The sequence below is a fragment of the Echinops telfairi genome, unplaced genomic scaffold (genome assembly GCF_000313985.2).
Source record: "Echinops telfairi isolate 266 unplaced genomic scaffold, ASM31398v2 ScPeMD7_9;HRSCAF=40, whole genome shotgun sequence".
In the NCBI taxonomy this organism is placed as follows: Eukaryota; Metazoa; Chordata; class Mammalia; order Afrosoricida; family Tenrecidae; genus Echinops; species Echinops telfairi.
Genome location: NW_022103906.1, coordinates 7,577,871 through 7,603,016, shown reverse-complemented (window position 1 = coordinate 7,603,016; position 25,146 = coordinate 7,577,871). Strand labels below are relative to the sequence as shown.

The following is a 25,146-nucleotide window of genomic DNA, read 5'->3' as shown; positions in this document are numbered from 1 at the left end:
ATGTAAAATCTGATGTATCAAATCATATATGCATTTGATAGTCTCACTATGTGTTTCTCTTCATGTGAAGTGTCATAGTATATGCTAGCAACTATTAACCCTGTCATGTCCCATATTCTATTAAAATAGCAAGTTAGTCGCAAGCATAATCACTTCTAATAATTGGAGCCATAATTCACTGCTAATTTGAATGGCTCGTTTGGTATAGTAATTTTACATCAAGTACAGGATGAAATCAGATGATATTATAAAAAAGAAATTACTTTAAGACATTTGAATTCTAAAAATAAAATAAATGAAAAAGCACAAGGTAAGCTATCTCTCTCTATATTTCTAATTAGTAGTCTTCCATTACAAGGTTTCTGAAGCCTCTTTTCTATTTTGGATCATTACAATTTATAGTTACATTGCTCTTTAAATAATGAACACATTTGAAAATCAGTTGAGAATGTCAAGCCTATTTACGTAAAAACTCATGCAGGTACAAACCATACTTGCTTTTCTAACATGTAAGTATATAGTCAGTTCTGCTTGAGGTTTACTCTCAAATACTTTAAAACAACAACAAACAACAACAACAACAAAGGGAGGAGGGAACGAAAAGACTATTTCTCTGAAAAATAAAAAAGAAAAAATATTTTTTCTTTTTTTAATCATTTTATTGGAGGTTCGTCCGACTCTTATTACAATCCATACATACATCCATTGTGTCAAACACATTTGTACATTTGTTGCCATCATCATTCTCAAAACAGTTTCTTCCTACTTGAGCCCTTGGTATCAGCTTCTCATTTTTCCTCCTCCCTCCACCCCCCACCCCCCTCCCTCACAAACCCTTGATAATTTATAAATTATTATTATTTTGTCATATCTTACACTGTGCGACATCTCCCTTCACCCACTTTTCTGTTGTCCATCCCCCAGGGAGGAGGTTATATGTAGATCCTTGTAATCGGTTCCCCCTTTCCACCCCACCTTCCCTCCACCCTCCCGGTATCGCCACTCTCACCACTGGTCCTGAAAGGATCATCCGCCCTGGATTCCCTATGTTTCCAGTTCATAGCCAGATTTGTAAAGTGGAATTGGGATCATGATAGTGGGGGCGGGGGGAAGGGGGAGGGAGAGGAAGCATTTAGGAACTAGAGGAAAGTTGTATGTTTCATCGTTGCTACATTGCACCCTGACTGGCTCCTCTCCTCCCCTTGAACCTTCCGTAAGGGGATGTCCAGTTGCCTACAGATGAGCTTTGGGTCTCCACTCCGCACTCACCCTCATTCACAGTGATATGATTTTATGTTCTTTGATGCCGGATAACTGATCCCTTCGACACCTTATGATCACACAGGCTGTTGTGCTTCTTCCATGTGGGCTTTGTTGCTTCTCAGCTAGATGGCCGCTTACTTATCTTCAAACCTTTAAGACCCCAGACGCTGTATATTTGTATAGCCGGGAACCATCTTAAAGGGACTTTTAACATATGCTTCATTAAAATACTCACTCACTGCCATCGAGTTGATGCTGACTCATGGTGACCTTGTAGGACAGGGTAGAACCACCCTTGTAAATTTCTGAAACTGTTTCTGGACGTGGAAAAATGTGTTTCTCCCTTAGAGAGGCTGGTGGTTTCGAACTGCTTGCCTTGTGGATTGCAGCTCAACGTGTAACCACTAATCTACCAGGGCTCCCTCATTAATAGTCTATGAGAGGTAATTTACTGTAAAAAGTGTCAGTAATATCATACTTCCCTGGCCGGTATGATACCATGATCACGAAGGTGGTTTTCCTAGGGCGAGGCCCACCCATTGCACTCAGGATGTGCTGACCTCTGCAATTTTCCCAAATGTGGGAGACTCGACTGCATAATTTGTGGTGGTGAGGGACTGTGTTCGCACTCTCCCCTGTTTAAAAAAAAAAGTGTCAGTCATGCATATAGTCGGTGTCTCAAGTTTAGTTAGACCTAGGATAAGTGAGACAAACCCAAAGCTGGCTTGTCCTCGCAGAGACTGCATTTTTAAAGAGATTACTCATGATTAACTCCTACCTCACTTTTTATACAAATGCCCACAAGCAGAATGTTCTCCCCACCACGTCTTCAACTGGAAATAATGAACTTGTAGAACAGTCAGGATAAATGTGTTTACAGTGTGAAACAGGGAACCGTGATAAGCAAGCACACACGATTCTATGTAACCTGATTTTCAAAGGTGTGCACAGAGGGAGAGAGAGTCTGCGATGAAGAGGAATCAGCTTTGGAACTCCATGACTAAGCCATGCGGGGAGTGCTGGAGTCCAGACAGAACCCGGAAGAGAAACTAGAGGAGAAAGGTGAAGCACGGAGGGGGTGGGGGCAAGAAAGGAAAGGATGACAGAGTTCTTTTCTGCTGGATAGATAACCTCTTGAAATTTGTCCCGAGAGGCACGATCAATAATTACGTAACGCTTTTTGACGTTTTCGAATGCTCGGCTTATTCACTGTAAACATACATCAAACAATCTAACAATCTTAAAGTTAACTGAAGTCATTAGCTATAAGGGTAACACAAGATTAATTCAGCATACTATCAGTTACTGGCCCTTCGTCCCGTTAGGCATTGCATTCCTCGTGTCCTCACCCGGGTAGAGATGGAGAGAGCCGGAGCGGATGGCTCCTCTTTGGTTCCCAGCTCTCTTGAGTTCTGTCTCTCTACCCGGGCCATTACAGGCACTCTTGCTGGCTCTTGGACGTCATTCTGGCGTTTGCCAAGGTCTAAGCAGGGTTCCACTGATGTGTCTGGGGAGCTTCTAGGTGCCGCCCTCTTTTCAGTGAGTCTGCAGTGATTCAGTATTTCTTACTGGGGTCACTTATGTTCCTTGGTGGGTTTTAATTCAGCATCTTGCAATGAAGTTCCACATCTTGTTAGGTAGTTTTAACACACTCTCATCAAATTTACTACAGGAGAGAACTTACACACCTCGCATTAATCGTGCTTCAGGTGACAATGGAATGGAGCAAGAGGAGGGGATAGTGTGTTCGGTGGGGGTGGGGAGATTCTACTGAAAGCTTCCTAAGACAAGGTAAGAGAGTGGAAATGGAAAGGTATGTTTGCTTCTACGACTAACTTACTAAAAACAATTTAAAGAGTGTATACTTAGATATACCGCCAACCTCATTAAAGACGTAGTAAAAGTCGGAAAGGTCAGATAATAACTGCTGATAGTCAAAATATAATGAGATGGCAAATGTCTGAATACGAAATAGAGTAAGTCCTTCCAATACAAGAAAACTGTCATCTCCCTCCCATGCCCCCATTGGCCACGGTCCTAATTGATCATGGCACATTTTCACAGTGGTTAAAAACAGTGTCATAAGGATACTTTTAAGATAATACTTTTAGGTGAGTAGTTCTCAATTGTAGATTTCTCTAAATTCACCTCGAGGGCTTGTTAAAACACAAGACTATGGGACCAAACATAAGAACATTTTATAGCAGGTCCTGGAGATGATAGATGATAGATAGACAGATGATGATAGATAGATAGATAGATAGATAGATAGATAGATAGATAGATAGATAGATAGATAGATAGATGATAGATAGATAGATGATAGATAATTTTGCTTTCCATCATGCAAACATGAGGATATCCTCATGCAAAAATGGAACCGATAACTGAAAGAAGTCCAAGTAGCAATAAAGGCATCAGCTTACAAGGCTCCAGGATCAATTGAAATATTTCAAAATGGCTTTGAAGCACTGGAAGCACATATTCTTCTATGCAAAGAAATTGGGAAAACAGCTACCTGGCCAACTGACTGGAAGAGATCCACATTTGTACCAATTCCAAAGAAAGATGTCTTAAATGAATGAGGAACTAATCAAATAACATCATTAATATAACATGTTAGTAAAATTTTGGGGACAATAATTCAACAACAGTTGCAATGAACTGCTTGTTGAATTACTGTCCCCAAAATTTTACTTACACTGCTTCTATTTTATTGACTATGCAATGACACTCAACTGTGTGAATCATAACAATAACTACGGATCACATTACAAAGATCAAGAATTCCAGAACAATTCACTGTGCTCATGTGGGACCTGTACATAGACCAAGAGGCAGAAGTTCAAGAGGAACAAAGGATGACTGCATGGTTAAGATCAGCAAAGGTGTGATGTAATATAATTTATATTTTAAATTATTACTCTGCCTGTTAGGTTGAAAGTATAGTAGACAAGGGTCGAAAGAGAAGGATGAGCAGAGATCAGTTAGAAGTCCACTATATTTATCCAGATTTGAATAGGATTAATAAATGCCTAGTTGTTAATAAAGGATCAAAATATGGGTATGCTTTGAAAGTAGAATGAATGCAACTGACTAGTTGAATGTCTCATGTGAGGAAGGGAATCACAGGGTAGATAAGAAAATGATATGATTATGAAATACCGACTACACATTGAATTAACTGCTCCAATAGGCAGTTGGTTATATTGCCCTTCAGGTGCATTCTAACAAGCACAGAGGAGAGGATGCTCAGGTTCTCATAGAAGGGGTACTGAAAGTCCAGGGAATGACTGCTTGAGGTCATCAAGGATGAGTCTGGAGAAGGGAGGAAATCCAAGGGGTAAGTCAGCCCTCAGGAAATAAGTAAGTTATTAAATAATAATGTTAAAATATTTTTAGACTCCTACTGGAGAAAACAAAAGGACAATGCAAGTATGCATAGTAACTTAGCTATCTTATACATACAAAATATAGTAGAGAGCCTCTATTTTAAATGACTGTTTTATTCATTTCTCCCTCAATATGTGTCGCTGAAACACAATCGGGCATCAATACATCCATCTACATTAAGAAATGTTTTAAGGAATAAGTCACTGTTTTTCAAATTAGGATGAAGTATTATTCATCCTAATACTAGGATATAGTATTATTCTATACCTAGGACATGGTATTATTCAATACCATAGCCAGTATAATTTTCCTAAGGATTTCATAAGACCCCTGTTGGCCCCTGTGAGTGTTAGACAGCTGACCACAAAGCTATTCTTCCCAACCCCTCCAAAGGAGGAAGATGGATGGTAAAGATTTGGTTGGTTTGTTTTTAGAGAGAGTATTTTTTCCATAAAACTGGTTGTTTTTTAAATGACTGAAATTTGAATCCTGTACCTATTCTCTTCTATTTGTCTGGAAAGTTCCGAGTGAGATAAGCAGGACACCTGTAGTGCATAGTCCCACTCTCACCTCTTCCCCTCTGTTGGCATACTTCTTAGATTGTGTGCAGTATTTAATCTAAGTGTACCTACATTATTGGACCTAACTTTCATGTGATTGTTTATAAATTGACTCTATATAGCTATATATCAAAAGATTCCCAGTGCATTTTGGATTAAATATTGGGATACTCACTACAAGTTTAGTGGTTCAAGCCCACCAGCTACTCCATGGGGAAAAGATGAGTCTGTCTGCTTAGGTAAAGATTTACAGTTGATATGAGTCAGAATTGACTCAATGGCAGTGAGTTTTGGTTTTGTAACCCATATGTAACACATTTAAATATTAGGTGTAGGTTTTACAGATTCATTTTTGTATCTAATCGGTGGAAATAAAAATATTATTATTTTTTTATTCTTAACCCGTCAATCTGATATTTTTCAGAAGTGTCTAGCTATGAGTTCCAGCAGAGGGTCAGAAAAAAAGAGGAAGACTATCAGTTAGATGGATGGACACAGTGGCTACAACAAGGGGCTCAAACACAGGAATGCTTGTGAGGATAATGTAGGACCAGGGTGTTTTGTGTGCTCTTATACACAGGGTCGCTATGAGTCAGAAAACATTTGTTGGCACTTCACAACAGTGCGTTTGAGTGTTCCAAAGGGATAATGTTGATTTGAAATAGGTTCAGAGATGCAGAATACTAATTAGAAGAGAGAAAATTGGTGTTTTGGCATCCAAAGATCAACACTAATTAATTTACATAACATTTATTCATACATCCCTAGGTCTTATGAAAAGGACAATAAAATACCATCTTAGGTACTGGGAGATGCAGAGAAGAAAAGCAAGCTTATGACACCTGATTTCTAAGTCTGTATTGTACCTCATAGAGAGGCACAATTAAAAAATTCCTAAATGCCCACCCCCCTCCCACTATAATGATCCCAATTCTACCTTCCAAGTCTGGCTGGACCAGAGGATGTACACTGGTACAGATAGGAACTGGAAACACAGGGAATCCAAGGCGGATGATCCTATCAGGACCAGTGGTGTGAGTGGCGATACAGGGAGGGTAGAGAGAGAGTGGAGTGGAAAAGGAGAACTGATTACAAGGATCTACATGTGACCTCCTCCCTTGGGGACAGACAACATAAAAGTGAGTGAAGGGAGACGTCGGACAGGGCAAGATATGACAAAATAATAATTTATAAATTATCAAGGGTTCATGAAGGAGGGGGGAGTGGGGAGGGAGGGGAAAAATGAGGAGTTGATGCCAGGGGCTGAAGTGGAGAGCAAATGTTTTGAGATTGATGAGAGCAATGAATGTACAAATGTGCTTTACCCAAAGGATGTATGTATGGATTGTGATAAGACTTGTATGAGCCCCTAATAAAATAATTTTTAAAAACTAGCTGTTTTATAAAACCTAGTACACTATAAACTCTAATAAATAAAACAAATGCTATAAGAATACATAAGGAATCATTTCTGCTTATGGATCTGTAAGAATTTATAGTGAAGGTGGCATTTGGCTAAGACAACAGAAAAGAAATAGAAAGATAAGTTTGGAAGGTCAGGTAGGGCATGTTAGAAATGGTTTTAGATGACATTCTAAGGATGGTAAATTTATTCTCAAGGTCTTAGAGGAGATGGACAGTGAACATTTTTGTTAAGAAATCATATGACTCCATCTATATTTTAGGAACATGGCCAAAGAGTTAAACTTAAAAATAGTTTGAGTATTGTGGTAGTTATATAATTTCATGTCAACTTGACATAAGCAACTCTATAGTAAATGAAATAAGAGCAAGTGGATATGGGTTTAATCCAAAATCAGGCTATTATAAACTCGGTTCCATTTGATAAATTATTTACTCTCACAGAGTTTCAGTGTCTTCCTGTGTTAAAAAAATAATAATTACTACATTATGTCATTTTAAAGATTAACCTATGTCAAAGCATGTAAAAGAGTTTGACACTTGAATAATATTATTTTGGTTTCAATATTATTTTATAATGATTTGGGACATTATTATAATTATTATCATCATCACCATAACTTTTAGGTAATAGAAAATCAATTAAAATAATATAATCCAGAACCTATATCAATATGGGCTAATTTGAATTGTAAAACAAAACAGAAAACAGGAAAGAATTTTCATTTTGCTTACATTTGCTTTGGTCAGGTGAGCATTAGCCTGTTCACCACAAGGTCAGCTATTCAAATCCACCTGCTGTTCTGAGGGAGAAACACGAGACTCTCTATGTGCTCCTGGAAAGACATATCGCCCAGGAAACCCTAAAGAATAGCTGCCAGTTGGAATTGACTTGATAGCAGTGAATTTGGGATTTTTATGTTGTCTCTGCTAAAAACTGACAAGACCAGTGTTATTACATCTTTGAATTAGACATAAGGAATTAGTCTGAAGTTCAGAGTAATCACACCAGATGAGTTACTGACCTTTGAGGTAGGAAGTGAGGTTGTGGATGGAGGTGTTAAGGTGTGTGAAGTACAAACAAAGAAGCAGATTGTGCTACACAGCTATCACAGTAACTTATGGACCAGGTGTTCAGGCTGTATTTGCCAAAACTGATTATTTATGTCCCCTCTTCTGGGAATGGAAAGAGAGAAGAAAAAGTTAATGTACAATTTAGGTACACACGGAAAATCATCTAGCTGTTAGCTGCCTATTTGTTAACTGCTGCTAACAAATAGAAGATCGTCTAGCTGTCAGATGCTAGTGCAAGTACAAGAAGCTCCTTTTTAGATTGGTTTTTTTAAAGGGTGCAAATTCTCACCAATCGAGGATTCAAAAAAATAAAAACTTAAAAAAGGTGTAATTGCTGCTTATTTTTATGCTATTCATTTCAGTGTCCGATCAAGGTCCTAGCCAATTTAAAACTAGGTAGAAACAAGTGAGAATATATAATAAACAAATGACTTTACTTCGTAACACATGGTTCCCAGAGTTGTGTATGGAAAGAGGTGACCGGGAGAAACAGTGATATTGGAATGTTAGTCGTCGTCATATGCAACTGCACCCCATGCTTGGATTGGCTTCTGCCTGCAGTTCCCAGGGCCAGCTGTACGCCTCCATCCCTGCTGTGTTCCTGGGGCAAGTTCAGTGATAACTTTTGTCACCTCACTAGAAGGAGCCTCTCTCAGTCCCTGCTCATCCAGCACTCCCCTGTGTATTCCTGGCCCAGCTTTGCTATTCAGTGTTCAAAACGAAGAGAAGTGCTAAAAAATACATACATATATTTTGAAAGTTTGTGAATTGCATGAACCTGCTTGCCTTCTCCAGCAACACTGGTGGGGGGTGGGGGGTGTAGGCGGCAGAGGAAGCTCTTCTCTCATCTGGGAAATCCATTTTGAATGGGAATTCCCCTTTTCTGAGTTGCTGAGTCTAAACCAGAGTTGCTGGAGTTTCAAAGTGTTCTTTGTCTACAAACAATGGGAGTGGACTCAGACTCGAGTATTTTGAAGCCGATCTTCCAGCAGCACAGGGGAAGAACCTGGAACTAGACTCCAAGATATAAGTTGCTCAGGGGAACTAAGTATGAGTTCAAATCCCAGAGCCAGCTGGACACAAAACAGTTGAAACTCTCTCTCTCTCTTAATGCTCCCCGTTGGAATAAATACATGTGGGAATTTCTGCCTTCCTTTTTACTATTGGAGAAAATCTTTCAAGTTATTCTAATAAGCCAGTGGATACACAGGCACACACACATCGGGAAAGCACTTTCTGCTCAAATTAACAATCCTAACTAGAATTTCAAATACATGAAAGATTTGCCGTCTCGTAAAATAGAAATTTCACCAGGTAATTTGAAATAAATGAATATAATTCTATAAAATATTTTCAAGGAAAAATTTGTTTTATCATATTTTGGTTGCTATTCTCTTACACACATTGTTAAATATGAGAAGGGCAATATGAATAAAATTGTAATTTTGATGAGAATGAAGAAGGACAGGTGTTATGTTCACATTATCAGCAATAGAAAATGTTATAAAGGTGGAACACTAGAGTTAAAGATGATCGGTCAGTCTTGAGTGAAATAAAAAAGAAACAACAAAACGCAACACTCAAAAGTCTTTTACCAAGAACTTTTGTGATGGTCTTTCAAAGTGTGCTCTTGCTAATTGCCTGTGAGTGCACTTCAATGCATGGTAACCTCATGTACAACTGCGTAAACTATTGTCTTGTCCTGTGCCGTCTTTGTCCAAATACTCAAGTCTACTGGCATGGCCACTTTGAATTTTTAGGTAACATTTTGTTCTGTTATATCTATATATAACAGCTCCATGAGCGTAAACTAACTTCAAGGTCAACAATTTCAAACCACCAGCTGATCAACTTACCAGCACTTCAAAGCAACAATATATTCACTGAAAGGTGTATACAGATTTTAAAATGTGTATATGTTTAAGTAGAAAAAATAAAAATATTCACTTAAGGATTTACATGGTTTGTAAATAGCACCTCATTCTATAACTACACACATATCATAGATGTATATAGGAAAATATCTAAAATATTGTTACATGGATACTTTTACATTCTTTCCTGTGTCTTTTGTTTTTGGTACACATGTACTACTTATTCATGTATTGTGAAAGGAAAAATAAGACAGGTAGGTTATAATTTTGGGCTGGATCTAGGGCATTTTAATGTTACTTCTTTTTAATAAGTTAATTATTTCTCCAACTTAGTATAGTTTAATTTTTAAATTCAAAAAATTTCCCAGGATTATTATAACTAAAGCCAAGTATATAACTGTGGTTTATGTGTCTGCTGACTTATAGAGAAGAATTATAGTGAAGAATCCATTTGTCTAGAATAATATATTTTCAAATGGTTTAAGTCCAACTAAATCTCTACAATTATTATTAGCTTATAGAAAAATATCAAAAATAATAGATAAGTAATCATTATGCTCTCATCAATTCAACTCTGTATCAATAAATATGTTTCTGCAGATTTATAGTGAAGAATTATAATGAAGACTTATTTTGTCTAGAAGAATATATCTTCATATGGCTTAAGTCCTATTAAATCTTTGTAATTATTAAGTTTATAGAAAATATCATGGCATAAAAAATAGGTTTTATTTTTATTTTCATTATTTTCTCATTATGTGCTCATCAGTTCAACTCTATAAGTATTAATAAAGTCATTAGTAACATTTCCTCAACTCTGATTTATCTGGAGTTAAAAAACAAACTAAATAAATTTTTTTTAATGTTAACTACTGACGCTGAGTCAATTCCATCTTCGAGCCCCTCTGTGGGACTGTCGGACTGTTCTCTTGGGTCTCGAGACTTTCAATCTTGACCAGCGTAGACAAGCTCATCTTTCTTCCTCACAGCAGCAGGTGGGTTACGCAGGCTAATATTCAATCTACTCCACCGTCAGGGCAGCCAGCGTGAGTATGCAGTCTTACTCTCTAATAAATAAAATGCAGCCCGTCTGCCCGGGTGAAAGGAGGGGCTGTTTCCCTCCTGTAAATATTTACACTCTCAGAAACTACAGAAGGTTGCTATGAGTTGGAATTAACTTGACGGCAGTGAGTTTGTGTTTTGGTTTTGTTGATCTCGCCTGAGTGTGGCATGAAGAAGTTATTAAATGAAACAATTTCCTCTCTTCCATTCTTCTGTTAACCTCTATTAATACATATGAGATTCTTTAAAAGCAATAAATACTCAATGGACACCTATTACAAGAAGCATTTCTGGAGGATCCCCATTTCCTCTGTGATTTTTTGGGTAAGATTAGCTTTTAAGGGAATAATTGATTTCAAAAGTTATTGGCACTGTTTAGTGCAAGTCAGAATGGGCCTGTATTTTGTGGGGTGCTGACTTGGCTCACAATCTAACAAGGAAATGATATATATTTGCCTAGTTTTCCTGAAGGGGGTAATACCACAACACTTAAGAAGTTATCAATCAGCAAGTGAAAATTGGATGTAACTCATACTATTCCTGTTGTGTCATGCACCAAACTTCAAGGACTTGTATACTTTTAAGCAGATTTCCAAGTGTTCTGACTCACTGGATTTTCATATATCCTTGTTGATTTCACAGTTTGAAACTTTCAGAAATAATCTTTTGGAATTGTATTTCCTAAATATTATGTATAATCAACAAAAATATGTGTGGACATAAATTGGCCTAAATCAACTTTTTTTTGCTTAGTGTTTGGATGTTTTGGATTCCCCAAATTCAAATGTATTTTATATGAAGTACTTGAAAATCAGAACTGATGTTGTTCAATGAGTGGGATTGTAAAGCAATTCCCTTCTAAAATCACCATCAATTTTCACATGACCAAACCTGAAGGGCATGTTTCGCGACATCATAACCTACCATAATTCTCCATTCTAACAACTCTCTTCATTAAAACTCCTTTTCGCTTCATTAAGTTGTAGAATCACCTTGTAGAAAGAACTTGGGCTTGACCAACACCTGATTGTAATGACTGAGTGGGAACCAGACCAAGAGAGGGCACTTGGGGAACTGGGGGCCTGATATGGACTAGTGTCAGGAGATGTGTCGTGTCAAGAGGCCTTGCAGTGAGATCAGTAAAGACCCTGAGCCAGATGAACTTTCTTGATGGTGAGCATGCCTATGAGAGGCATGCATAGGGCGCTTTGGGTGACATAGAAATTCCAGGCTGAGACCATTCCCAGATTCATCCTGTGTTGTTTTGTTTGTTTGCTTGAAACATTTGGGGCTATAATAAATCTACGGCTGTGCGTATGGTATACACTTAACAACCCATTTGGGCATTGACAGTAGCAGGGGCTTGACATTCTGAAGAACTGAGTCTCTCTACCTTTTGAGTTCAAACCCTGCGTTACATGGCTTGAATCAGAGGAATTCTGCATGAGCAGTAGGTTTGAAGGAAATTGTCTGTCTTTCGGGTGCTGATTCATGGTGATCTTCCTTGTGCTGTTAGAAATGTAGGTGGGATTTGTCCACTCTGCCCTTGCTTAATGTACCATCATTCTTTATTAAAATATCTTCTCCCCTAAGCTTCTGGGCCATTAATTCTACCCTCTGCTCACTCCTTCTCATTCATCTTGGAAGACATTTCCTTTTATGTGTCCTTTAAATTTCTGTATTCTTCAGTTTTCTTACTTAACCTCCCTATTCTTTCCAGTCTCCAGCCTTCCCAAGTACTTATGCATCACTGTCTGCAGGAAGCCCCCTTTGCTGCCATGACCCCACCGTCTGATTAGATGCCAGCATCTGTACATTCAGGGCTTTCTGTGTACATCGTCACCACAGCACTTCTCCTATGCAACAGTGAGCTGGTGGTTTATTGAGACCTCCAGTTAGACCAACTGTAAACTACTTGAAGTTAGAGACAAATTCCTTTTTAAATTTGTATTCCCACTGCATTGCAAATCATTTGTCAAGTAGAAAATATTCAATATTTTCAAAAATCCAATAGTGTAGCATCCAATGACGTGACAGTCTCGTGAACATTATGAAGTGAAACGCTGCTAATATTCTTGAAAATTTATAACATCATACACAAATAGATAGCTGACATTATATATACAACATATGATATGTGTTAAATATTTTCATTACATATATAAATAGCACACATTTAAATCACACACATATAATATGATGTGTGTATATACACACATATTTTCTGTGTGTCTATATATGCATGTATACATATATACGCACTGGGTTTATATATACACAAACACACATGTCTACATTCACACTTAGAATTATGAATGGGGTAGCCACCAGCAAACAATCAGCCACATGGGAGGCTGATAGAGATTGCATATCAGACAATACTGAAATCTGTTAGAATGAGGAAAATGAGAAATGGGTGTTTGAGAGGAAACCAATAGTACTAATAACTACTCACCAGATAAGGTCCTTGAGGTTCAGGTGAGTTAATTAATTGCCTGAGGTCACCCAGAAAGTAAGAGGTAAAGTTGTATTTGAATCCAGGTCCATCTGGCACAAAGTTTTGTGTTTGTAATGACTTTTATGACTCCACAGGTATGCAAGCACAGGGAAACACGAATGATAGCTTCCAAAGGAGCTGTAGATGCTCCTTGACCTCCATACGGAGTTTTGTGTGCAGGAGTCTCCTTCGTATGATGATATGTGTGACAATAAAAGAGGCAGTCACAGATCATATCAGCTGGGAGAGCAGCAGCTGCGGCCCTGAGCCCAAGGGTCAGTTGGTTTATGGAATGTTTAGTAGACATGCCATCTTTGGGCAGTAAGACACAAGAGAGAGAAGAAGGTGTCAAAGGTGCAGCTTTTTAACTTTGGTTCTTATATGGTGATATAGGAGATGCTTCAACTCCCCTTGAGGGACTGGAAGCAATGTAATGGGAGTTTGCTAATATCTGGGTGAATATGGTATGAGGCAGTATATCAAACATTTTAGAATTGTGAAAAATAGATTAATGATATATTTCAGACTCCTAAAATTGGCTAGAGTGAGAATTGGTATTGCCCTAAGATTAAGGACAAAATATTTCTCATAATGTCTTAACAAATATTACCAAAAATAAAATCAGAGAAAAAAATTGTTATCAGTTTAAAACGTAATATTAGCTCACATTCATGTTATTTTCTTTATTTTCAGTCTTGGGATACTGGTTGCACATGCATGTGTGACCGATGATTGTGTGTCGATGAACACAGTCCTACTTTTAAACAGCAATGACACAACATTGGGATGTAGGAGTCAGCATCGGCTCAGGGGCAGGGGATTTGTTGTTTGTTTGTGATGCTGTTGACTTCTGTTGCTCTGGCCACATTCACAGCAAACAAGTAGGAATCTAGGAATGTGTTTTCTTTTGTTTTCTTGGAGGCAATATTTCAGACAATATTCTTAAGAAACCATTATTCTTTTTTAAAAATCATTTTATTGGGTAGCTTGTACAACTCTTATCACAACCCATACATACATCCATTGTGTCAAGCACATTTATACATTTGTTGCCATCATCGTTCTCAAAACATTTGCTTTCTCCTTGAGCCCTTGGTATGAGCTCCTCTTTTTTCCCCTCCTTCTCTGCCCACCTCCTTGACAAACCCTTGATAATCTATAAATTATTATTATTTTGTCATATCTTACACTGTCCGATGTCTCCCTTCACCCACTTTTCTGTTGTCCATCCCCCAGAGAGGGGGCTATATATAGATCCTTGTAATCTGTTCCCCCTTTCTATCCCACCTTCCCTCCACCCTCCCGGAATCACCACTCTCCCCACTGGTCCTGAGGGGTTCATCTGTCCTGGATTCCCTGTGTTTCCAATTCCTATCTGTGTCAGTGTACATGCTCTGGTGTAGCTGGATTTGTAAGGTAGAATTGGGATCATGGTAGTTGGCAGGGGGAGTCTTAAAGAACTCGAGGAAAAATGTATGCTTCACCAGTGCTGTACTGCACCCTGACTGGCTCGTCTCTTCCCTGCGACACTTCTGTAAGGGGGGACAATATTCTTAAGAAACCATTCTTAAAACAAAACAACAGCAACAACAACAAACTAGCCATGAAAGGGATAGAGCAAAATATTAGGAGCAAGGAACAAAGACCAGCACTTTACTTTTCAAGAGTTACTGCCTTTGATGCAGCCTAGTTCATTGCCACCAAGGTTTTGAATATTAGATGCTTTCCACACTAATTCCATACCTAAAAGAGCATGAGAAGTTGATTTCTAGAGTGACAGCCATCCAACCTGAGGAAGGAAAAAGTGAACCCCCTGGCCAATGTCACTTTCAGTACTGGCTTCATCCTTCTATCACTTGAGTCTAGCAGACGGATAGAGACAAGAGGCCTCCATGGGCTTTCCCACTGAGAAAATGCTGTCAGTCGGTGGTCTCTTTACTGTTTAATCGTATTACTTGTCTGCCTAAGGCATTTCTCAGGCGTGAGTTCTTAGCAGTTTCTTGGCATTTAGTCCTTAAGCTTTAGAGTACAGACTTTGTCATATCCCCACTTAACTGATCTTCACTGCTTGACCTTTGGGTTAATTCCTAATGCTTGCTTTACTGAAATCTTGGACAAATGCATGACTCTTTCTCAAAGCCCTCTACTTTGGACAGGACTATATGTGTTTTACTTCTCACAAACTCCACTCTCCTCCTTCTCTTTGTCCTCCATTGACACAGAGCAAACTTCCTCGCTCTCTAAATTGAAGCCTGGGAGGTATCCCTTTAGGCTCCATGAATATTCTAGGTATAATCGAAAGATGCTGGATGTGACACTATCACACTCTTGACGATTCATATGTGGAAGAGTATAAGTCTGGAGGAAAATGTTCATGACAAGATTAAAAGCAACTTTCTTTTTATAATCTTTACTGTTTGTAATCTGAGGAATACATTTTACAAGAGCCTGAAGCAGTTTCAGGGTGAGCTGGGAAAAGTATAGAAACCATTTACAATGACTTCTGGAAACTCTAATGAATCAGGAAAATGTGCTTTGGGTAGTATACGCTCACCACATACGAGTATATTCAAGCTGCATGCTGGGCAGTTAATTCAAGGAACTAGAAAATATGGAGAAGAACAAGGACTAGATCAGATGAAAGGTTTTAATAGGCCAGAATATGCCAAAGACACAAACTTGCTCACAGAAAGCAAGGAGGACTTAAAGCACGTGCTCCTGAAGATCAAGGATGATACAGTATGGATTAAAACTCAACATAAAGCAAACAAAAATCCTCACAACTGGATGAAAAGTTAGCATCATGATAGACTGACAAGATGAAGTTGTCAACTATTTCATCTTGCTTGGATCTATAATCAATACTCATAAAAGCAGCAATAAAAATATTCAAAGGATGTATTTCATTGGACAAATCTGCTTCACAAGAAATCTTTAAATTAGTGAAGAACAGGATGTCATTTGGACACACAGGTGTGCCTGACACAAGTCATGGGCTTGTCAATTGCCTCATTTGTAAGTGAAAGTTAGACATTGAGTAAGAAAGTATTAAGATGAATTTGAATTATGGCTCTGGTGAAGAATATTTAAAATATCATGGACTTTCAAAACCAAAACCAAAACTGTCTTGGAAGAAGTATCGTCAGAAAACTTTCTAGAAGCGAGGATGGTGAGACTTTGTTTCACATACTTTGAGCATGTTATCAGGAAAGCCCCGCCACTGGAAAGGGCTGTCATTGTTGGGAGAGGGACAGAGCAAAAGAGGAAGCATTTCAGGGAATTGAATTGACACAGTGATTGCGACAATGGGTTCAAAGGTAACGACCATGGAGGATGTTGTAAGATTGGCCATTGTTTCTGTTTTACATTTCTTTTGATGGGCTATCTATTGCAAAAGCTTTGACATTTAAGCTAAATTGAATGAGGTAAAAATAAGACAAAGGGACAATGGAGAGAGTGAGAGATAAAGACACCAAAACGCCTGAAAACAAGCCTTGGAGGCCCTTTAAACATCGAGGCAATTTAGGGAGCAGTTCATATTCATCTGTGGACAGAACACACATTCCCTGAAAGGCCGCAATATGAAATAAGACTAGGAATGTTGTTTAGTGTCATATCATCGTGTGTCTTCAAACCCATGGGAACACATGTGACATTTTCTTAGAATGATGCAGAAAAAGATGATTAAAGTGTTTTGGTAAGAGAAGTGATGTGATTTAAATTTGGTAAGAGAAGTGATGTGATTTAAATTGCAGTTTTCCACAAGTCTACATTTGGTAGTTAGAGCTCTCAAAAAATACTAAAAATGAAATCCTTCAACCACACACAATGAGAAGAATGATGGTATATTGTAATAACATAACCAATATCATTGAATAATACCTGTATTGATTGTTGAATGAAGATCCAAGTTGCTGTATAAACTTTCACCTTAAGCTCCATAAAATATTCAATAAAAATAAATAAATGCTTGAATATATTTTTTCAAGGCCTCTTGTCTAGAGACCTCATTGACAAGACAAAACTCAAATATTACTTCTACAGGGGTGTCTCTGTGCCCCAAACAGTTTTAGCTCCTTTATTATAAATGCCTATAGAAATCTTCCCACCACTGGTCTGCCAGCCTGTTGTTTGTGGTAGCTTGCCTGTTTCTGTGAGGCTGGAAACGATGCCAGGCGTAGTTCCAATACCAGCAGAATCAGCCATGTTGAACAGGTTTTTTGCAGAGTTTCCAATCTAAGAAGAGCCTCAAAAGTAGGAAGAAGAAATCTGATTCTAAAGGATTAGCCAAAGAAAATCTTATGAAGAGCAGTGGAAAATAACCTGTATTGTTCTGGAAGATGAGGTTCAAAGAAACCAAAATTATGACTGGGAAAGAGCTATGGCCTCAAAATAGAGTTGATCTTAATGATGTGGATGGAACAAAGTTTTTGAAACATTCACCTGCAGAGGAGGGATGGCACAAAATGAGCGGGTTGGGGGGGGCGGCGCGGTTTGAAAGCACCACTAAAAACAATCATTTATAAGCAGAACATTCAGAACATGGACTGTATAACATATGAATTGAGGAAAATTGGAAGCTGTCAAGTGAAATGTAGTGCATAAAGATCAATGTCCTAGCCATTAGTGAGCTTAAATGCACTGGAATGGCCCACTTTGAATCTGCCAATCATATGGTTTACTATGACAGGAATGGAAAATTCATGAGGAATGGCATGACATTCATCATAAAAAATTCAATATCTTGAAGAAAATATTATAGATTATAGATTAATATATTTAAGTCTACAAAGTAACTCTCCTGATATAATTATTATTCAAATTTGCATATCAATTACTATTCAATGTTGTGTTGAATAAATTAAATTATTCTGATTTTTCCAGTATGAAATTGATCAATGTACAATCAAGTTGCATTGGTAATATCTGGAAATTGGAATTGGCAAATTTGAAACAAAGACGCAAGAATAGTAGTTGGAAAATATGGCCTTGATAGAAATTAAGTTGGAGATTGTATGATAGAATGTTGCAAGACCAGCAAATTCATTGCAGCTACCTTTTGACATCAACATAAAGGGAGGCTGTCCACATAGATCCCACCATATGGAATGTATGGGGATCAAATTAGCCACATCTGTGTACAGAGATAATGCAAAAGTTCAATATCAGTAGCCAAAACAAGGCCAGAGTTTCTCTGTGGAAGAGACTCTCGATTGCTCATATGTAAGTTCAGGTTGAAGTTGAAAAAATTAAAAGAAGTCCACGAGAACAAAAATATGACCTTGAGTATATCCCACCTGAATATAGGGGGTCACCGTGAGTTGGTTTCTACTTTCAAGTAGAACCTGAAATCTTAGAGAAGAGTGATCTTGGACAAATGATGACGTGCATACTAAGTGCCATCAAATGAAGAGTGCAGATTGCTATGTTGTCCTTGTCAGGAGCCATTGAAACAAAATCAGCAGACTTTAATTATATCCTCATTGTCTGCCATGGGGCTACAAATGACTAAGTCACCACTCTTTTTAAATGTCTTCCTTTCATAAAGAGAAAAATTGAGGCTAAGGAAAAGGAAAGAAACTTCATTCTGGTTATGTGAGAATTAAGCAATGTGTACTACACCAAGTGAAAGAAGAAAGTGTAGATAGTGTTAGTTTTAATTAAATGTACATTCTGTAACATACTTTGAGCTAACTGTGCTATTGGTTTTTGTTTCATTTCATTTCGTTTTGCTACTGGGTTATATTTGTACATAAAATTTTCGGATTAAATTTCTTGAAACATTGGCACATAACTCTCCAAGGATCTGTATGTGTAGCTACATAGATACGTATGTAAACATTTGCTTATTGGTGTGTTGTTAGGTGCTTGTCAGTCAGTTCCAACTCACAGTGACCCTATCTATAACAGGATGACATGCTACCTACCGAGTCCTGCACTCACAATTGTTCTTATGTTTGAGCCCATCGTTGCAGTCGCTGTGTCAAACCGTCATGTTGAGGGTCTTCTTTTTACTGCCGCTCTATTTCGCCAAGCACAATGTCCTTTTCCTTTGGTCTCTCCTGACAACATGTTCAATGAATGAGAGACAAAGCTGGTGGTTTACCTCCCAAGACAGATTTGTTTGTTCTTTTGGTAGTCTGGTACCTTCAACAATCTTAATTTAAATGCGTGGATTCTGCTTCAGATTTTTTATTCAATGTCCAACTTTCACATGCATCTGAAGCGATTGAAAGTACCATGGCTTGGGTCAGGCTCCTCTTAGTCATCAAAGGGACACCTCCTTGCTTCTCAACACTTCAGAGAGGTTTATGCAGCAAAGGTGCCCAAATGCAAGTCTTGGTTTGCTCTCACATCTGCTTCGGGGAGCGTTGATTTTGGATCAAGCAAGATGGAATCTTTAACAATTGCATTCCTTTCTCCATTCATCATGATGTTACCTTACCTATTAGTCTTGTTGTGAGGACTTAGGTTTTCTTTACCTGTCTGTCATATTTATTTAAAATTTCATGTAGACTTCTCTATAAGTTTATCTAGACAGATATACACACACACATACTTACATAGCTCTTCCATCCATTGTTTTTCATGTTCTTCTAGGAGAAGAACTTTATTTTACTCCCATTGCAATTCTCCTCAATGTCTTCAATGCTAGCCTGGGATGCTAGTACAAATTTATAAAATATTAATAAAAATGTAAACTTCACTGACATAATAAATACTATTCAACTAGAACTATAACATGTCTAGAACTCATTATCTGATCAAAATAGTTTAATTTATACAAAACAGGCATAAGTGGAACATCATACTAGGAGCCATCTGGGTAACTTTTCCACAAAACTCCAGGGAAAGATCACAAAGCTTCGGGATGACCTTCTATGGACCTCCCCTGTATGGTGACCAAAGCCATGCATCTTTCGGAGAGCACATTGCCACATCTTTCACCCACTGAGTGGTTGCTGGGTGCAAATCACTGCCCATTTACTTATCAGCTAAGGGATTATCCAATTTATCACAAAGGCTCCTTATTCGCAAGGTAATAAGCTCATTAATTTGTTTAGTCTAGTTTACTGAAGAATTTAAGGAAGTTGGAAAATTTTAAAGCTTTCTTGATACTATTAATGCTTTCCAGTTTCTTTGTCAACATAATTTGAAAGGTTTAACTATAGGAATCCCCAGAGATTTACATGACGATTCCTAAGATGGAAGAAGTCTGACTCAATGTCAGAGAAATACTCAAACAAAGCTATTTCAAAAGCCCTTAGCATTTACAAAGGTGTTTTAGAAAATTACCAAGGTAATTTGACTATATTTTTCAAGTTATGTAAGTAAATTACATGAGTCACAGAAACAGGGCTGTAAAGTTAGCACAGATACTTGCTCAACCCTCTGATGATCCCTATAAGCAAAGTGAGGCAAAATGAGGTTAGGATAAGTGAGAAAATAAGTCATGCATATATTATAAATAGAAGCCTAACATTCATGATTATGCTACTTGGAGAATTTAAAGCAAACTTGACCTGTTTTATTGTCACTCACAGGAGGGTGTCTTAACTTTAAGTGTTCCATAACCTAAATTATTTTTACAGCAAGGAGGAGGAGACACCTTGTGGAGCCCTTTGAAAGAAATTCTTTTTCCAGCAGTTTAAACAGCTTCATTTGACATTCATAAAAAGTGAGAATTTCCATTAGTCATATAGTTCAATAACCTCACTGAAGGCTTCTGACCTTATTTGCAACTCCCCAGAAATGAAACTTGTCAAACCTTCTCTTAGGAAGCCTTTCCACCACTGTCTGCTTTTAAGTGTCATTCATTCCCCTGTTTTTAAAGTCATATTCTTCAAGTCAGCACCAATCACTTGTTCTCACCATCGTTCTGTGGTTAACATAGAAAATTGTCGATATATACATATATTGTGAATAAATAACAAGAAAAGGTTATCTGCCATTATTTCTCCTTTTCTCTTTAAAAGATGTTTACTTAGTACCTTATAACCACTGTTGTTGTTGTTGTTGTTGTTGTTATTGTTCTTAGGTGTCATCATTCTGGTTCTTATTCTTAGCAACCCTATGTAAGAAAGATTGAAGTGCTGGCAAGGCCTATACCATCCTCCTCATTATTGCTGAGTTTGAGCCTATAATTTCAGCCACTGTATCAATCCAGTTCATTCAGGGTCTTCCTCTTTTTGCTGCCCCTCTAGTTTATGTCCCTTTCCAGTGGCTGGTCTCTCCTAATACCATGCTCAAAGTATGTCAAATGAAATCTCACCATCCTTGCGTCTGAGGAGCATTCAGGCTGTACTTCTTCCAAGACATGTGTTTGCTCTTCTGTCATTCCATGATATTTTTAAAATTCTTCAAGTGTACCCTATGATAGGCTTTGTTTTGAAAATAGATATGGCAACTGAAATACAAAATAATTCATTTACTGTAGATAGATCTGCAACCTGAACAGATACAGGGAAAATGGGACAATGTCCACTAATATATGCATAGATCAGATAGAGGATATTTCTCCTCATGTGGTGACTTGTAACACAAATATGTCTATGAATATAATAGAGAATTTGGGGAACAAAACTATGAAAACTTCTTAGACATTATCAAACACCATGAGGGAAACATTGAAGTCAAATTCACCTAACAGAGTCCACAAAAATAATATTCTATAGTTTACTTTGGTTAGTTGTGATGAGGGACTTAAAATCGTGTGAGCATCTATCGAAGATGCAACTATTGGGCATTCCCCATCGGAGCAAAGAAGAGTAAAGAAAAAAAAAGCACAGATATAATTAGTCAAATGGACTGAGAGATAATGCCAACCTTTGCTTCCATGATCCTAAAGCCAGAAGAAATGAGGGTGCCCAGTTACCACTGCTTAACACTCTATAAAGGATAACATTAATAGATCCTGAATATTTAGTGGGTGAAAAATGTGAATGAAACCTCAAAATTATTTTTAAAAAATAGAACAGGCTAACTGTTTGGATAGAGACTGGTGAGACTCCCAATACCTTTAAACATCATCAGGCCTCTAACTGAATTTACCACTTAGCTCAATTTATAGTCAAAATCTATAGGCAGGTCTACATGCTCTCAAAAAGAGCAAACAAATCTGTCTTTGAAGAGTTAGGACATTCCTTAGAAGAAAGAAGGGTAAGACTTCATCTCATACTTTATACAAGTTACCAGGAGAGACCAGTCCCTGGGAGGGTAGGGGTGGTGGTGGACACCATTCCTAGTAAACTAGAAAGGCAATGACAACACGAAGACCATCAATGTGTGACTGCAACAATGAGCTCAAAAACAACAACTATTATGAGGGTGGCACAGGGCCGGGCCTTCCATTGTGCATAGTTCACTATGAGTCAGAACTGCCTTCAAGCCACCTAACAACAACACAGGGTGAATAAGGAGCCCCTGTGACAGTCAGTTGAGCAACCTTATTTAGTGTCAATCTGAGTTGGAATCAACTGTATGACAGTGGGTTTGGTGTACTGCTCTATAGGGTGTACCATAACAGTAGGGAGAACTACTTTCAATAATCCATCTTTTGAGATGAAATGGCAAACACATGCCCAAGGCCAAAATTTAAGATGTAAAAGGATTAGGGATACAAGAAGGACCATAAAGGGAAACACAGGGAGGGAGTGGGGTATAAGCCGCTATACTGTGGTTATGTTAGGCAGGGTGCTCTAGAGAAACAAACCGGAATGCTAATAATTACATATATATGAAATAATATATATAACATAATATATAACATAATATATAACATAAATAATATATATAACATAAGAAATAAGCAGTTAATTAATCTATAAAACAGTACAAATGACTCAGTGCAACTCACTCCCTTGAGACAGCTGTGAGATACTGGCAGTCCTTCAAGACTTGAGGGCCACTGGGTAGTCCTCTGTAGGGCAATTCAGGCTATCCTGCCACAGGCCGCAAACAGTAAGGGAGGTCACCAACAGTCAGCCAGATGACAGGGTCCGACAGTCCCCAGTTCAAGAGATGTGTATTCCAATAATGTGGTGAAGCAGGTCTTGAAGGAACCTCAAATTACAGCGACAAAGTCCACGGATTAGTTGCCCCACAGGTAGTGTAGCTTTCAAACTGAGACACAGAACAAGCAAGGCAGCTGCACATTGCTCTGGTGATCAAAGAGCAAGAGACAAAAAAGGCAAGGTTTGCTGAGCCATTTATCTCTCTGCCCTTCAATTAATCTCATATATGTTCATTGGCCAGGTTGACACAATAAACGTTAACTATTTCAGTGGGGATTGAAACAAATGACGTGAAACAAATGTTTAGCTTGATTTGTTCTGCCAACCTTCATCCAACACACAATTTTTAGAAATTGTGTAACCACATATAGATAACCATTAAAATATCATTAGCTATAGAACGTGGCACACACACACATAAAAAGGCATTGCTACGAAAGTTCCAGCTCATATACGTACAGGTTCAATCTGAATAAAATTGAAAATTATTTTCCTGCGCTCAGAGGATGGATAGAGACAAATTATCTTAGGGATATTCATTAGAGGGCCTTAACAAAAGGTGCAAGCAAAGCTGAGACTTCAGAGGGGACCCGTTTGGCCAGTTATATTCAAGGTAGAGGGGCCAGCTCATCAGGTTATGGAAATTGTTTGGGGGGATATGATAGTGGGCATCAGGATGAGAATGGGGGCTTATGGTGAAGCAGCTTTAAGAAAGTTAATAACTATATTAGTAAGGAAAAGCCAAGGAAAATTGTGCCAAGATTTCTTTTTCCCCATCACAACAATATATCTGCTCATTTTTTGAGGGCAGCAAGGCTGTATCAGGAGAAATTCATTGAGAAACTTTGCCCATTCCTCCTACAGCCCTGGTCTTGCTCCTTCAGGTGTTTTCTTGTTTGTTTTCTTTCTCCTCCCCTGCACACAAGGAACAGTGACAAGAAACACAATTTGAGTCACTGGAAGGCAGAGTTCTTTAGAGGTTACCGGGAAGGTTAAAGAGATGGGAAGACCACTTTCAACATTATATATACATTAAAAATATGTTGAGAAGCAATAACTTCACATTTTGAAAATTTTGTATTAAAAGAGTTTCTATAATTTTTAGCAGTACATTTTGATGTAACAGTGTGTGTGTGTGTGTGTGTGTGTGTGTGTGTGTGTGTGTGTGTCCTCTTTAAACACTGTAAGTGATCTTTTCTTGTCCAGAAGTATTGGTAAAGTAGATTTCAGAAAAGACAGTCTGACAATGGTGCCACAGCTAGTAAAAGGTGGATCCAGCCCATAACCTATTCCTGAAGATGCTCAAATCCCATGCAGTTGTTACCACTGACTCAAACTGAAGAGTGAGCAAAGTCGCTTTTATGTGTAATAGTTATGCTGACTGTTCAATTCACATGTGTGTGTGTGTGCTTAGTGGTGGAGCTGTCCACTGCTCCCAACACAGAGTGATGCCTGGGTTGAGCTGTTCAGTAGGGTTCCCTTGACTGTAATCTTAAAGAAAGAAGCAGTGTGCCACACTTTCCTTCTACGAGCTTCTGGTTGGGTTCACACCATTAGTTTTTTAGTTTATTCATCAATTACAAACTGCGTGGGCCAGAAGCTTTCTCTCATTCAGCACAAAATCTCTGCTGTTGATTCAATTGGGATTCACTGTGACCCTGTAGATAGAGTAAAACTGTCCTAGGATTTTTCAAGGTTGCAATTGTTTATTCATCCAAGGGGGTAGCTGGTGCAGTTGAACAATGAACATTTCCGCCGGCAGCCAAGTGCTGTAACCATTGCAACATCAAGACGCCTTTTTCATCCACCATAGTAAAAACTGAATTAGCTGAGCATTTCTGCCAGCTAAACCACCCATGATAAAGTGTACTGAAATTTTAAACCACAGAAAATCCAGAATTGATTATGTTTGCAAAGACTCAATTGTGTTTAATGTACTACTTTACTAAAACATAGCTATATCGTATTTCAAATCTCTCTGATAGCAC

The 25,146-nt window shown here is 38.1% G+C and overlaps 1 protein-coding gene and 1 non-coding gene across 2 annotated transcripts in view; both read left to right on the top strand.

Annotated features, from left to right (window-relative positions):
- The window catches only part of CSMD1 (CUB and Sushi multiple domains 1), a 2,262,799-nt gene that overhangs the window by 1,256,415 nt on the left and 981,238 nt on the right, over positions 1 to 25,146 (top strand). The gene's annotated exons all lie outside the window — the stretch shown is intronic.
- Positions 1,738 to 1,901, top strand: LOC115868408. The gene has a single exon (XR_004045579.1). It is a non-coding gene; the product is annotated as a U1 spliceosomal RNA (small nuclear RNA).